The sequence below is a fragment of the Fukomys damarensis genome, unplaced genomic scaffold (genome assembly GCF_012274545.1).
Source record: "Fukomys damarensis isolate Sample0158 unplaced genomic scaffold, DMR_v1.0_HiC HiC_scaffold_30, whole genome shotgun sequence".
Lineage (NCBI taxonomy): Eukaryota > Metazoa > Chordata > Mammalia > Rodentia > Bathyergidae > Fukomys > Fukomys damarensis.
In genome coordinates, this window is record NW_022900942.1 from 54,460,937 (window position 1) to 54,477,311 (window position 16,375).

The window sequence follows — 16,375 nt, forward strand, 5'->3', positions numbered from 1 at the left end:
ATTCTTTGCCTGGGCACCATGATAAACTCTGCATTTCTCACATTCTGCTTGTTTTGTCTACCACAATAACCTGAGAATTCCACATTCTCCCTCATTCCCATAATTCTAGTCTTTTTGAATTTATTTTTTGCTCCAACCCTTACTTAACCTCTTCTTTTCACCATCTAGTGGCAAATTTTGAATTTTACTATTTACAGATTGTGTTTGTCACCAATGAAAGTGTAAACTGAAAGTTTTGTCTGGGGCTCACTGCTATGCCCCTAGGATAGGGATAATGAGAAGCACACAGTACAACTCCAAAATTATTTGTTGCATGAATGAATGAACAGAATGGGGAAAGGAACATTGCAACTTGACCTGGTCTTGGAGATGGTGTGTAAGAGATCACAGAGGCAAAGTGTGAAACTGCAGATTGTGTGCCTGAGATGTTTGAGGTATGATATCCAGTGAACAGTATAAGGAAAGGCTGCGGTAAAAAAAATAGGTTCATTGCTGAGGAGTTGTCTTCATACAGAAATTAAATGAATTCACAAGTAGCCATAACATTGGCAAAATAGCCAAAATACTATCTTAAAAAGCAACACTAAAACTCTGGGCAGTGTGTGGCAGAGCAAAACTGCTCCGGTTATGGCCAGGAAACAGAAGAGAAGGAGGAGAAAGATTGGGACCGGCAGACTCCTTCACGTATGTCCCTAGGAAGTAAGGACCTGTCACCAGGCCCTCCCTGCTTATTCAGTGTTCCTCCACCTGCCAATAGCACCAGGCTGAGACTCCAGCCTCAGGACTTAAAGATGGTTCAATACTCAAAGTGTAGCCCAGCTCTTGAATGGCAGCAACTATCAACCAGGTCTTCTCAGTGCAAAAGTAGAATTTATAAATACTTTTTACATGAACATTTGTCTTCACAGAAGTGGAGATAGCTTGAACAAAATGAAAAGCAAAGAAAGGCTCCCAGCACATAGCTGGGTTCAACGAAAGCCCGCTGGGAGAAGAGCAGTAATGCCTGGGCAAACTGGTGGATTAGGAAGGGTCTACCTTTAACTTTGCAGAATTCCTTTGCACCTCTGGGCACTTGAAGCTGCTCTCTGGTCTCCCACTGGAGTGTTCCTTGTGTTCCACCCATTCTGAGAAGGCCTTTGAGCCCAATCAAATTTCTCCTTTTCCTCTCCTTCCCAAATATATAGCCATGGCTTTCAGACCCCCTTCTTCCAGAATCACATTTTTTTCTTTGAGGGTTGATGACAGTGGCTTAAATAAAAGAATCCAAGCAAATCACTTGCTTGATAGAGTGCCCAAGAATTACAAAGCCCAAAACAAGTTAAAATGAACCCATTTTTAAAGATCCCTTAGGGAATGATGTTAGTGCCAGGAACTCCAAGCAGCAAGGTAAGATAAGAGGACAGACGTTTGCAGTGACTGGGCTTTTTGTACCAATAGAATTAATTAAAAAAAAAAAAGAATAAATTGAGCATGTGTGGACTTCCTCAGTTAATGTTTAGTGATTCTTACGCTGTATAGGTGATCTCTTTAGGTAGATAGCTAATTGGGATTCCCAGCTTAGATCTGGTTGTCCTTATCTTTTATTTTTCATTTCTATTTTTTGGTACCAGGGATTGAACTCTGGTCCTTGCACTTGCAAGGCAGGCCACCTAACTGCTGAGCTAAATCCCTGGCCCCTCCTTATCTTTTATTATTTGAAGATGGTAGAGTGAATGTTATGATTTAGAGAAAAGATATAAACCACACAGCCTACCTCTGGAGCATGAAAGAACTGGGGCACAAAACTCTCTCTCTCTCTCTCACACACACACACACACACACACACACACACACACACACACTATATCCCTATTGGTGTCTACATGAACTAAGTGGTAAAATATGTTTTATGTCATGTTACTCTTGAGAAAAGTTAGTAAATATTTTCCAACAAAATTGTTTTTTTGTTTATTATTAGAAAATGTTTGTCAATGCCTATCATATACTAAACACAACAGGTATATATGTGTCAAAAATTTCTTAACAATTATGATTCAGATGAAGAAGAAATGAATTAATAAACTTTTGAGGAACTTTTAAGTATTAGGTACATTCTCATACACTTTCTGAATCTTTCCCCCAGGACCCTGTGAGGCATATTTGGCTAGAACTCCTGGAATATTCTGCCTTGCATTCAGGAAATAAAGTACTCTCCTAAGATGGCCCGCTCTCCTATTTTTCTTTCTTTCTTCTCAGTCTGGCGTGCAAAGGTCTATGAAAATGTAACTGGATTTCAAGGAAATACCTCTGTTTAAAGAAAATGGAGGCAGCAGGGTCTCTTGAGCCCAGGAATTCAAGGTTAGCCTGGGAAGTAGGGAAAATTTGTCTTAAGGATAGAAAAGAAAAGAAAGCAATGATTGTCTTAAAATTAATCTATCTTTTATTTAGTCTAAAGGCATTATTAACTAGAAACTCTAGTAAGGGCAGTAAAATACTGACAAGTTTTCTCAAGTTATTTCAAACTCTTATCACTTGGAATAAAATCTCCATAGCAGGTAGGATGGCAAGGTACAACTAAAGACTGCTACTTATTTTATAACTTTTACTTAATTAAAAAGAATTTTAAAGTCCCTCAAATAATAGGACAGTGAGTTCAGTGGCAGTACGTGACAGTATTTAGTGCTCATCTTGTTAGAAATTCATTATTTTGTAATTACAGGTGAGAAGTAAAGACATTTTAATAGGCATTTCGTATCATCTATCATAGTTCCAGGACCTTGTCTAAATTGGTGGGCTGCAAACATTCAAGGGCAAAGCTGTCCCTTTTCAAAACCTGCTATGCTCAATAACTTGGTAAGTCAACACAAACAGTACCAGTACCTGTCCTAAAATTAGGTTGATGACTCCATTTTTGCTTGAATTGAGGGTATTCATTTTTAACTTTGGATTTAAATCGGTGCTTCTTGTGTGACTTCCCAGTATTCTAATCATGTTACTGTTATTTTGAAGAAATCCTTCTGGGTGATCGTGGTATTGGGTTAGCAAGACGCCAGGTGAAGCAGTGTGCTCAGGGCTGTCGAGTCAAGGCGGACGTGGCTGAGATGAAGAGCCTGGGCTCTGTGCCGGTGGGATGAGTGAAGATGAGAAGATGCCGGGGAGAACAGAATAAGTGGTGGAGCGAAGGCCATGAGAAGACTAATCTTACTGGCCAAGGAGTACGAAAATGTACTGTGGAATGGACTTACAGCTACCACACGGTAGGTGTGATACATATTTGGTAATTGAATAAAGAGGTGGACCAGATACAGAAGAACTCAAGGACCACGCAAAATAATTTCGATTTTTTTGGTTCACAGGTCCAGTATTAGGGGTGCCATAAACATTTCTCAAGTGTTGACAATGTATCTTGTACATAGTGTGCCCTGATCAACTGGTTGATACTTTATTCAAATTATAGCTATCATTCATTGAATATCTTTATTTTTCAGATGGAAAAACTAAATAATTTTTACATAGGATGGTTTCTTCTCTGATGTGATTGAATAGTGTGGAAAAACTGTATTGTTCAACGATATTCTATAGGGTTCTAAGGAGAAAATGTACAGACTCATAACATTATATTGCGGTCTAGAGAATTAGAGGTTCTACAATAAAATCCCCCTTTATGGAATGTGGAGACAATGAGGCTGAGAGGATTCTGGAATATTCCCATTCATTCCCACATGTAACCACCCATTCATTCATTCATTCATTCAAGAATATCTACTCTGTTCTAGGCATCCTTCTGGTTAAACAAAGCATATACAATTTCTGCCCTTCTAGGACCAAAGTTCTAATTGCAGGAACAGAAAACAAGCAGAAATGTAAATAGTGGTAGAAGAAAAGAGCATGAAGTAGAGTAGGAGGTGTTGGAATATGAAGGTACTAGAATCTAGTTTCAAGAATGTTGGCTCAGAAGGCCGGGGATTTACCGCAGTGGTGCCGCCACCTGCCTCACAAGCACAAGGACCCAAGTTTGATCCTGGTACCAAAAAAAAAAAAAGAATGGTGGCCGAGAAAGGACTTGCTGAGAAGGAAAATATCTGTGTTAAAATCTAAAAAAGTGAAGGAACAAGCTAAGAGTATATATGTGGGCCAAGTGTTTCAGGAGAGAGCAGCACATGGCATGTCTCAGAGGAATCAATGCACCCAGAAAGTTCCAGGAGCACCAAGCAGGCTTCTATCTGGAAAGAAAGACAGAAAAGAAGGAAATCTGATCAGAGAGATTAATGCAGGACCTCATGGGTCCTAGGAAGGACTTTCCCATTTACTCGGAGTGATATGATGATGTGGTAACCCTATGGGCTTTGAATAGAGCACAGCTTGACCACACACATACTGCTCTATGAAGCAGCTTGTGATTTTATTAACTAGATTTATTTGTGCCTTCTGAGTTCTCTTAGGATTTCTTGATCTATGTTGGATTACTATAATTGATGGTTTTTAGATAACAGTAGGGAGAGTTGTCCTCCTTTCTTTAGGTTACAAATATGATATCTCAAAGCTACCTTGCTCATGCTCATGTGCGCAGGGGCATCTGATGTAATCTCTGCATGCAGCAGGAGCTTACTAAATGTTTATGTAACACCGTGTAATGTTTCACTCATGGCAAATGCAGTTAGGGGTGCCATGCCAGGCAGAGATAGTGATATTTAGCACAACTCTCCGAAATGACTGACTCAAGCTTGCACATCAGTTATGTGAAAGATTTTGCCTGTTTTACTGTTTCTTAAAATTTTAATAGCTTATTCTTTGAGCAATAAATCGATGCTCCATTCCGTAGATGGTTGAAAACAATCAACTATGTCACAGATTGCATTTAACAGGCATTTGAAAGAACCCTGCAATTCCTTTGGAGCTCACCCTGTGAACTGTACCACCGGAATTAGTCCTGTGAGTGTGATTTCACAGTACTGAAAGGACCCACTTGCCTTAAAATGTTTCCACTGTAAAGACCGCACCCCCACCCCTTCCCCTCACCCATGCCTGACTCTCAGCCTTCAGTTTGCAGCTCAGGAACAATTCCTTTTACTTCACAGAGGAAAGGGCAATGCTCTCAGAAAGCTCCTATAGAATGCACACTGGTACTAAGTGGTTAAAATCACTCAGAGCACAGCCCAGTGAGGTCTGGATTAAGAACTATGTTTCGCTTAAACCTCTCTTAGCTAGCTGAAAAAATTACCATTTTTTTTACTTGGTCATCTATTTATATTCATATAAGGTCCTCTATCTCTTCAGGCTGCTAATGACATAGCGAGTATCCTTTCTCGGTATCATCATCTTTTGGATAAAGTGATTTAGTCAGCTTTGATGATTTCGAATAACAAGACTTCTCCAAAAGACCAGCTCTTCTAATACGAATGTAAATGTCTTAACCTCCCTCACTATGACATTTATTTTCCATAAATGATGCTGGCTTTGCCTTGGCATTCTTTTAGCAGCAGGAGACCATTATCCTGTGAGAATGTTCTCTCTCCTTACACATTATCTCTTAATTATTGCCCTCTTTCTCTATAGACAGTGCCCTTAGGAATTCTCAGGTACTAATTTCTCCCTTCTATTCCTCCCCAGACTTGTACTACTATGGGAGAGGATTTGGGTGTTAACCCCAGAAAGTCCAGAACAATGAATCTTGTAGACAGTTGGCTCAATATCCAAGACTCCTTTGAGATGGGGCCGAGATGCTTGTGTCCATGCATAAGGCCAATGCTTGGAAACGAAAAAATTTGCATTGAAGGCTTGGAAGGAAAGGGGGGTGGTGATGACAATGGAAATCTCCACACTAGTGGGGAGAGGGATGGAAGATTTAGTTTTTCCCACATGCTAGTTTCTCAAGATCATCCATTTTATTTATTGAAAAGATTTTATCCTTACACTAAGAAAAATAGCCCTCACTATGTAAATCCCATCTCTGCTGTTTGTTGAGTCTGTAGCCAGCTAGATTAAAACAATGGTTGCAAAAACCCTGAGAACAGAGCTCCCTGATGCATCTTAATGGCCATTTGTTAACTTCAAGGCTGACCATTTAAATGCTAACCCTATTAAGCAAGTAATCTAAAACATAAGTATCCAGTTTGAGTCATTAGCATTTCATTATCTAACATTTTCTGAGGTTAATTTATAATACAGGGTAAACTCTTTATATTCTCCCATATATTTAGTAAATAAAACATTTTAGGACACAAGTCTATGTTCAAGCGTAAATGCTTCTGTTTTTTATAAATTTAGGAGATCCTGGGTTGAGGTTACCACTTTGTGCAGAGTCATATACGCAACCTGTTAAGGAGAGTTCACCACCTCTCTCCCACCCCGCAAGACACTGTGCCTTTGGATGTTAGCTCAAGGGATCCACAAAATTCGGTTGACTTTGCAGTCAATATTTTTTTTACTGTAATGTAATGTCATATGTTGGGGAGTGTTGAGCTCTGGTTGTGAGTGTTTTTGGCAGAGAAAGAGTGGAATTTTAAGTCCTTTTCCCATTTCTTAAAAAATACAGGAAAATAAAGTCATGGTGCTTTTTCAACATAATATAAAGGTCACTGACAATAGCCCACCTATAGATGCTGATGTGTGACATTTAAACTGAATACAAAGAAAGCATGATAAGCATTAAAATGAACTAGTTGCTTTCAAGATAATGTGTTTACTAAATCATTTCTTTTTGGAATAAAATAAATGTAACATTTCATTTCATTCTCAGATATTATTTGAAAAAATATAGCTATATAGCATCTTTAAGAATGTGATTAAAGAATTGCCTATAACAGAAATATATTTACTTACTTTTTCAATAAAATGAAAGGTTTAAAAAATATGATGGATGATATTTTGGATGCAGAAGATATATGGCCTTTTATTCTACTTACCTTGAGGAATTTCTTTACTTTCTATCATCAGTGATGATGAATATATAGATTTTTAAAATTGCAAGTCACTAACTAATATATAAAAACATAAAATTATCTTATTAATGTGTTAACATGTAATACTTCTATACATGTATATGTTGTGTGATGTTTAAATCGAGTTAAACACATTTGTGCCTTCAAACATTTATCATTTCTTTTCAAAAAATATTTCAAAATATTTTCTTCTTTTTAAAAAATATACAGGATGCCTTATTATTATCTATAATCACTCTGTTGTGTAAAGATATACCAGAAGTTCTTGGTCCTAACAATTTTTAATTTAGTAGCCATCAGTGCCTCCCTCTACTTCCCCCTGCCTCTGATAACCACTTCTGCTCTTACATTTAAAGAATCAAATTTTTTCAAATTCTACCTATTAATGATATCATGAAGTAGGGTGCCTCTCTGTGCCTGGTGTATTTCATTTAACAATGATCTTCATTTCCATCCATGTTGGCAAGAGTGAAAAGTGACAAGATTTCATCCTTTTTGATTCTTGAACAGTATTTCACTGGGTGAATGGATCACATTTTTGTTATTGACTCATCAGCTGGTGAACACTTTATTTTTTTCCATTTCCTAGGTCTGGTGAATTTTGCTGTATCATGATAATGCAGATGCCCCTTTGACCTGCTTATTTCATTTCCTTTGGATGTATTTCTAGTACTGGGATTGCTAGGGCATATGGTGGTTCTGATTTTAGTTTTGTTTTGTTTTGTTTTGTTTTTTTGAGAATGCTACATAACATTTTTTATGACAGTATACATTCCCAACAACAGTATACAAAGTTTTCCTTTTTTAAGGAAAATTTCAGCAGCACTTGTTATCATTAGTCTTTTCAGTAATAGTGTTAGCTGAGTGAGATGACATGGCACTGTGGTTTTGATTTCCATTTCCCTGATGAGTAATGTTGCTGAGCACTTTTCACCCTCAAAAAGCATTTCCATGGCTAAGGAAATAATGGAGTGAAGAGAGGGAATCTACAGCATGGGAGAAAATACAATTTTACCTCTGACAAGGAGTATTATCCACAATGCATAAGGAACCTCAAAAGCTCAATAGCAAGAAAATAATGATAACTGCATTAAAAATTATCTCTAGGTAGACTTTAATGCACACTGTTTAAAAGAAGACATACCAATGGTCAACAGATGTGTGAAACAATGCTCAATATCACTATCTCTGAGATTTCATCCTCAAACCCATAAATCATATTTTAAAATATGGCCGAGAATACACAAACTATAAGGTGGGGAGCTATTCTTTGGGTGTTATATTCATGACATGTTTTAGTGAAGAAAAACCTGAGGTGTTCATACAGGAGCTATATGTATATGTCGCCAAAACTACCAGTTCAAAAAATGAAGTCATTGTTGCTTAGAATTGCTTTTGCTAATCTAGGTCTCTTCTGGTTTCAAATGAATTTTTGGATTGTTTTCTCTAGTTCTATGCAATACACTGCTGGGATTTCAATTGGGATTGCATTTAAATCTATATCGCAGTTTTGGAAGTATGACTGCTCTCACTATATTGGGTTTTCCTACCCAGGAACAAGGGAAGTCTTTCCATTTTCTTATATCCTCTTCAATCTCTTTTTTCTGAGTGCTATAGTTTTCAAGGTAGAAGTCTTTTACTTCCTTAGTTAGATTAATTCCTAGATATTTCATTTCTCTGGATGCTATTGTGAAAAGAATCGTTTCCCTGATTTTTTTTTTCTCAGTGAGTCTGTTATTTGTGTACAAGAAGGCTATTGATTTTTGAGTGTTGACCTTGTATCCAGCTACTGTACTAAATCTGTCAATTAAGTGTAGAAGTCTTTTAGCAGAGTCTTCTATGTAGAGTATCATGTCATCAGCAAATGATGCCAATTTAACATCTTCCTTTTCTATCTTCATTCTTTTTATTTCTTTCTCTTGTCTAATTGCTGTGGCTAATGCTTCCAGAACTTTATTAAACAGGAGTGATGATAGTGGACATCCTTGCCTTGTTCCTGATTTTGGCATGAGAGATTGTAGTTTTTAACTGCTTAGCATGATATTGGCTGTAGGTTTTTCATAGATAGCCTTTATCAAGTTGATATAAAGATAATGTATTCCAATTTTCAGTTTGGCTTTTGTAACTAATGGGCATTGGATTTTGTCAAATGTTTTTTCATCATTGAGATGATTAATGGTTTTTGTCCTTGACTCTGTTAATATAGTGTATTACATTTATTGATTTATATATGTTGAACCCTCCTTGTATCCCTGGGATAAGTCAGACTTGGTCAGGGTGTCTGATATTCTTGATGAACCTCTGTATTCTGTTTGCCTGTAGTTTATTGAGGATTTTTGCATCTACATTCATTAGGGTGATTGGCCTGTAATTCTCCTTTTTGGTTGGGTCTTTCTCTGCTTTGGGAATGAAAGTAACTCTTGTTTCCAGGAATGAATTTGGGAGTATTATTTCCTTTTTAATTTATTAAAGAGTTTAGAAGTAGTAACATTAGCTCTTCCCAAAATTCTTGTAGAATTCATCAGTAAAGCCATCAGGAATAGGGCTTTTCTTTGTTGCTAAATTTTTTATTTCATTTTCAATTTCACTGATTGAAATTGGGGTGTTCAGAATTTTTATATCTTCTTCATTCAACTTGGGTAATTCATATATATCTAGGAATCTGTCCATTTATTCTGTGTTTCCCATTTTATTGGAGTGCAGTTTCTCAAAGTAGGTATTGATGGATTTCTGTATTTCTGCTGTATCTATTGTGAGTTCATTCTTTTAATTCCTAATTGCATGCATTTGAGACCTTTCTTTCCTATTTTGAAAAGGTTGGCTAAGTGTTTATTGATTTTATTTATTATTTCAAAGAACCAACTTCAGTTTGTTGATTTTTTTATATCATTCTCTTAGTCTCCATTGTATTATTTTTTGCTCTGATTTTTACAATTTCCTCCCTTGTATGGGCTTTGGGTTTGTCTTGCTCTTCTTTTTCAAAGAGCTTGAGGTTTAGTATCAGGTTGTTTATTTGAGCTTGCTTGATTTTCCTAGTATGGGCATTCACTGCTATGAATTTCCCTCATAGAACTGCTTTCATTGTATCTCATAGATGCCTGTATGTTGTATTAGTATTATCATTTAAGTGTAGAAATTAATTTCTTCTTTAATTTCCTCTGTGACCCATTGGTTGTTCAGGAGAGTGTTACTCAATTTCCATGTGTTTGTGAAGTTCTTGCAGTTTTTTATGCTATTTATCTCCAATTTAATTGTACTATGGACTGATATTATACAGGGGATAACTTCAATTCCTTTGCACGTACTTAAACATGTTTTTTGAGCTAGCTAGCACTTGGTCTATTTTGGAGAATGACCTGTGTGCAGCTGGAAAGAATGTGTATTCAGATTTTGTGGGGTGAAATATTCTGTAGACATCTATTTAATCCATTTGTTCAAATGTTTGGATTAGTTCTAGTGTTTCATTGTTGATTTTCTGTCTAGATGATCGTCTATTTATGACAGTGTGGTATTGAGGTCCCCCAACGTTGCAGAAGGAATTTGCAAGTGAATTGCAAAAGTTACCAGAGAAACAGCAGAATGGAAGTAAAATAATAAATTTACTCATCCACAAGAGTCAATCGCACATAAGTCATGCCTGGATTAACCATACGCTGGGTCACAACTCCTTCTGTTATAGGGTTTTACAGCCTTGATCTCATTTAGTTGGTTACATTTCATTTTCGCAGTTCATAGTTGCTGATATTCAAAACATGGTGGTGAGAGACAGTTGAATTTCAACCCGGAAGTAGCACTTCTTTGTTAGGGGAGGTTACCTTTAAAATTTATTTAATTATCTATTCTAGCAAAGGAAAGAGGGTGTGTCTGGTCAGCAAAGCTAAGGATGGCTCTCTTTTACTTACAAAACTTTTGAGGGATACTGGATGCCTCTGGTGCCACCGGTTAATTCTGAACTAAACAGGGCAAAGGCAGAAGTCATCTTACACTGTGACATTTCCTAAGTTTTTGCTATTAACATGTTTTCTACCACCACTACTATTGTACTAGTGCTTATTTGGTTGTTCATATCCATTAATGTTTGTTTTATATAGCTGGGAGCACTCATATTTGGTGAGTGCATATTTATGATTGTCATCTCTTCCTCTCTGTTTGTTACCTTTACAAGGATATAGTGACCTTCTTTGTCTCTCTTAATTAGCCTTGGTTTGAAATCCACTTTGTCTGCCTATAGGATAGTTACCAGTGCTTTTTTCTGGGTTCATGTCACATGGAGAATTGTTTTCCATACTTTTACTTTCCTTCTATGAATTTCTTTTTTTCTTTAATTGAGTGTTTCTTCTATACAGCATGTTGTTGGATTTTGCTTCTTAATCCATTCTGCCAGTCCATTTCTTTTGATTAGTGAATTAAGCCCCTTAACACTGATGAAGACATGGCTGGGTATCAAAATCCCTAACATGTAACTATACTACAAGTCCACTGTGATAAATAAAGCATGGCACAGGAAAAGAAACAGACGTGAGGATCAGTGGAATAGATCAGAAGATATATAAACAACTCCAGAGACACTCAGTCACCTCATCTTTAACAAAGGAGCCAACCACTCTCAATGGAGGAAAGACGGTCTCTTTACTAATTGGCGTTGAAAAAACTGGCTTTCAGCTTGCCAAAGGTTAAAACTAGACCTCTATTTTTACCATGCATGAAACTAAAATCAAAGTGGATCAAAGATCTAAATATTAAAACAGAAACAATAAACTTGATGGAAGATAAGTTAGGTAGAACTCTTGAAGTTAGGTAGAAAAATACTTTATGAACAAAACCTCAATAGCATGGGAACTAGCACAAAGAATCAACAGCTGAAATTTCATTAAAAAGCTTCTGTAGGATAAGTGCCTTGGAATGGCTGCTGCCATTCTGATAAATAACTTCCTTCTTCACCTTTGTTTCCACTCCCTACCTCAAGCATCACACGTCATAAATAAAACCAGGGCACGAACAAGGCTTGTCCATATAAGGAATAAATGAATGTCCAAGAATAATCCCTGAGTGGCTGCCCATGCAGCTGACACAATCCCCGACCCACCTGCACCAGTTGCCCACTATATAACCAAGCACCTTCCCCAGCTCCCTCCTCCTCTCCTTTGTTCCCTTTCTGCTGAGTGGGCCACCCTGCTGAGGCAGCTCTATGATAAAATCTCTCACACAAGCTCTTTGGCAGATGCTGGTTTCTTTCATTGGTGCCGTAACTCAGATTAGGTGCTACCTGGCTCCTGGCTTTAATGCTGTGGGCATAGGGACCCTAAACCTTGGTGCCCCAATCCTCCCACCCAACAACTCATGTCCATTTACCCAGATGCCTCCTCTCATGCACCACCGGCCTCATCAATAGGTGAGTAACCACCTTTTATTCGTGGGTTTTTCAGTCTGGGTTTTGGTTCCCATAGAGGAAACTCCCCCTGAGGCACTGGCCTCTGCCTCTCTCTAAAAGACTTGGCATGTTCCTGGCCAACTGTGGCCTCTCACTCAAAATTCCTGAGCTCAGGTCCCAAGTTTCCTATGGCCCTTTAGCCCCAGTGTTCTGCTCCCAAGTGGTGACGACCCTCCAGAACAGCACCTTTACTCTCATAACCTTCTGACCCTCACTCTGGGACTCCTCAGTGGGCGGTGACAGAAGTCTCCTTTCCCTGCCATGGGTTCGGAATAGTCTGCTCTGGCTGACTTCCCCCTGGGCTGCCTACTCAAAAATCTCACGGCTCTCAGCCTCAAGCCTGACCTGAAATCTATATACCTTATTAGGCTTTCTACCCAAATTTGGCCCCAGTATTTGTAAAATAACCAAAATAAGTGGCCACCTAATGGCTCTATTGATCCCTCACTTATCAGGGATCTTTGCAATTTCTGTGAGCACATGGGCAAATAGAGTGAGATTCCCTATATTCAGTGTTTTTTCTTCTTAAAAACTAAGCCTTCCCTTTGTTCTTCCTGTCAGTCTCCTACTAAAACCTTAAGCTCTCCCTCTGCCCCAGAAGAATTTGACCCAGCAGATGAGCCTCCTCCTTACCTCTTTCAGAGACCCCCGCCATCCTGTCCTCCCTCTTCCTCTCCTCCATGTGTCTTTTCTCCCCCACCATCTTGTAAACCTCCACCACCATCTAGCAACTCTGACCCTACATCCACCTCAAGGCAGGAACTTTGTTGTCAGTCCTTCCTCTGGCTAACTGACAAATCTACCTTTCATCTTCAATTTAAAATGATATTTGATGGTGTTTGGTTTCTAGATATTTAATTGATGTGTTTAAAACATTTCTTTCACATTACAAATTCTTAAAATTATAATTATGGCTTAACTTTACCTTCTCTCTACTTTCTATTACAGACTTCTGACAATAACTACAACACAAGATTACATTACTGTTATAAAGCACTTTTATTCCTTCTCATCTAATTACAAGAGATCTCTTTTAATTGACCTGCAAAAGTTTTGACTAGCCTTAATTAAAAGAGATGTTATAATTCAGTTGGCCAAATATATTTGAGTGCAGTCTAGATCCATAAATTGTCTTATATGTTTGTCTGTGTCTAATTGTTTGGAGGTGTTTGTCCAATTATGTTTTTTGATCAAAATGACATCAAAGACACAAGTAGATTGTTAATTTCTACAATCTGGTTTTACAGGTTAAATAAAAATTGTCAAGTTAATTAAATATAAACTTTCAGGTTTGGGTGCACTCCTGTTGGTAAATAAAGAAGCAGCTGCTCAGAAAAATTTATTCTGGTCTTTGTTCACTAATGGGAGCCCCAATAATTTTCATAGCCATAGGAAGATATGCCTCATTAAATATGTTGTTATAAAATGTTTACATTGGTTATCATCAAAGGATTGAGCTCTAAATATGTTCTTGTGCTATGTTTATAATGGTCATCATCAAAATATAATATTTTCTGTAAAAAAAAAAAGGAGTTATTAAAAAAGGATCCTTTTAGTACCAGGCTACATTACAGGACATAAGATTTCATATAATTGCAATAATTATTATTGCTACATTTCTGGTGTACAAAATGTATTCATGTTGTCTGACCATGCAGGTCTTCCAACACATTGTTTATGACAATAACCTTTTGATCCAGGTATTCATCCTTCTCTTCTGTTCTACCTACTCATGATTTTGGGTACATTTGTAGGCCCATACACTTTCCTTTGATGGCATCCTATCAAAAGGTAATAACTTAAGTAAGTTTGCTAGGTTTTTTTGTTTTTGTTTTTTGTATTTTAGAGAAAATAAATACATTTAACAATGGCTATTTTATACTAAGATATATATATATCTAAGTTTGTTGCAAAGATAATGTCAACATGATTGTCATGCTAAAATGTTATTATATGTGGCTCCTGATTACAAGTGTTTTTTCTGTTAATATTCTACAGGAAATAAACCACTAAAACAACCATGATAGATAAAAATAATAGGCCTCTAATTGTATTTTAGATTTCAGAGTGCTTGCTGTCTAGGTAAAATTATGATAGTTAAGCTCCTAGTGTACTACTGATGTCACTGATCTTCTCTTCTGGGTGTTCAATCACCAAAGGGCAAATATCAACACTAAAAGGTAACTGGGCTAAGAAGGATACCAATATTTTGGCCTTGTCTGTCCAAGTTCTTCAAAGATCTAAAGAATAAAGGAACCTTTTCTATAACATCTAACATCTTTGGTAAGTCACCCAACCTCCTGAACAGGGAGATTGCTGGATACCAGAGGACAAATGTAGCATGTGTTAAAGGAGGGTCACACACACACACACACACACACACACACACACAAAAGATCTCCCATTCTTTCACTAAAAGCACCATGGTCAAGCAAGGCTGTGACCCATCCTAAAAGGATCCTCCCACAGTCAAAGGTCAACAGAGGGCAACCCCCTTCCTGGTCCCCTTCTTGATAAAAGTGGGGGCTCTCATTGGCATGGTGATGGGTATAGCGTGTATCTCTACCTCTACATGTTTCTATCAGGCATTGTTAATAAAAATCTTAAAATACATAGACAAAATAAGCCAATCCGTAAACATAGTCCAGGACCAGATTTATTCCCTAGCAGCTATCCTGCTCCAAAATAGATGTCCCCTCAACAAGCAGCCCAAGGGGAAACATGCCAGGCTCTAAGTAAAGAGTGTTATTTTATTACAACAATACATCAAAAAACTTAAAAAATAATGGGTTACATGAGGAATGACCCAAGACTACTCCTGGCTCCAGCAGATTATGCCACAGCTACTGCTGTTATTGGGCCTGATGACCTGCATGTGTCTTCTGGCCATAGTAGGCCCCTCTCTGTTTTGCTGTTTTAATTATTGTAAAATAGATGTGTGAGTTCTAGCTTTGGTATTCAAGTTTGCTTATTTGTAAAAAAAAAAAAGTTAATTTACCTTTCAATGGGTTTTGTCTTCCTTCTGTATCTACAAGCCAACTGGGAGTTAATTTCTAAAACAGTACAAGTTTTTGTTTGTTTGTTTTTTTGTTTGTTTGTTTCACTTACTAAGTAAATGGGTCTCAAGTTTACACATTTTTCTATGTTTCATTTAAGGCAGAGATAAAACTCCAGGGCTACAGGACATAATAGGCTATTCTTATATTTCAAATGTCACCAGAGACCATAAATAATCTCTTTTCTTGACCCCCATTTACTTCCTCATTCTGGCCACAGTTGACCCCTGCTTACTCCTATTCCTCGAAAAACAAATCCAAAAAATTTCTAATCGGACGGTCAATCAGCTTATCTTACAGGAAATGATCACTTCACCAGCCCACTTTCTTGATAAAGCCCCATGACTTGGATCCAGATCCGGCTGTGGTTTCTTCACTTCATAACTCAACTACAGCAAGACCTCCATTGGTTCTATCCTCAAGAAAGATCAGTAGATGAGATCTTAGATTGGCTAACAGAACATTTCTACCAGAAAACCCTCCAAGATTTTAATTTTTAAAAATTGCCTTCTATACCCTTCTCCTTATCTGCTGGCTTAAACTCTCACCCCCACAGCTATGAGTTGAGCCATTTGATTAAAATTTCCCAATGGCCCCAATCTCTCCCAGCCCCAAATGTGGTAAACACAATTCTTTTTATACATTTCACAATAATACCTGTTGCCTACTTAAGAAGACCTGAGCTGTCCCTTGTCATACTCACCCAAAGATGGCCTTTTCTGTGCTGAGTATATGAGCTCCTCCTTAGATTTATCATGGCAGAGACAAGGCCATTTAGTTCTACTCCCAGTATACTACAGTTCCCACAAAAAGGAGTTTGTGGTTCTCAATTGGCACCTGGGAAATATAAATCATACCTGGTTCTCACCCAGCTTCCACACTAGATTTTTGGTCCATCTGTTCTGCCATCCAGTAACCTTCCCAGTTATACATGCTCCCAATCTCACACACACACACACACAAACACA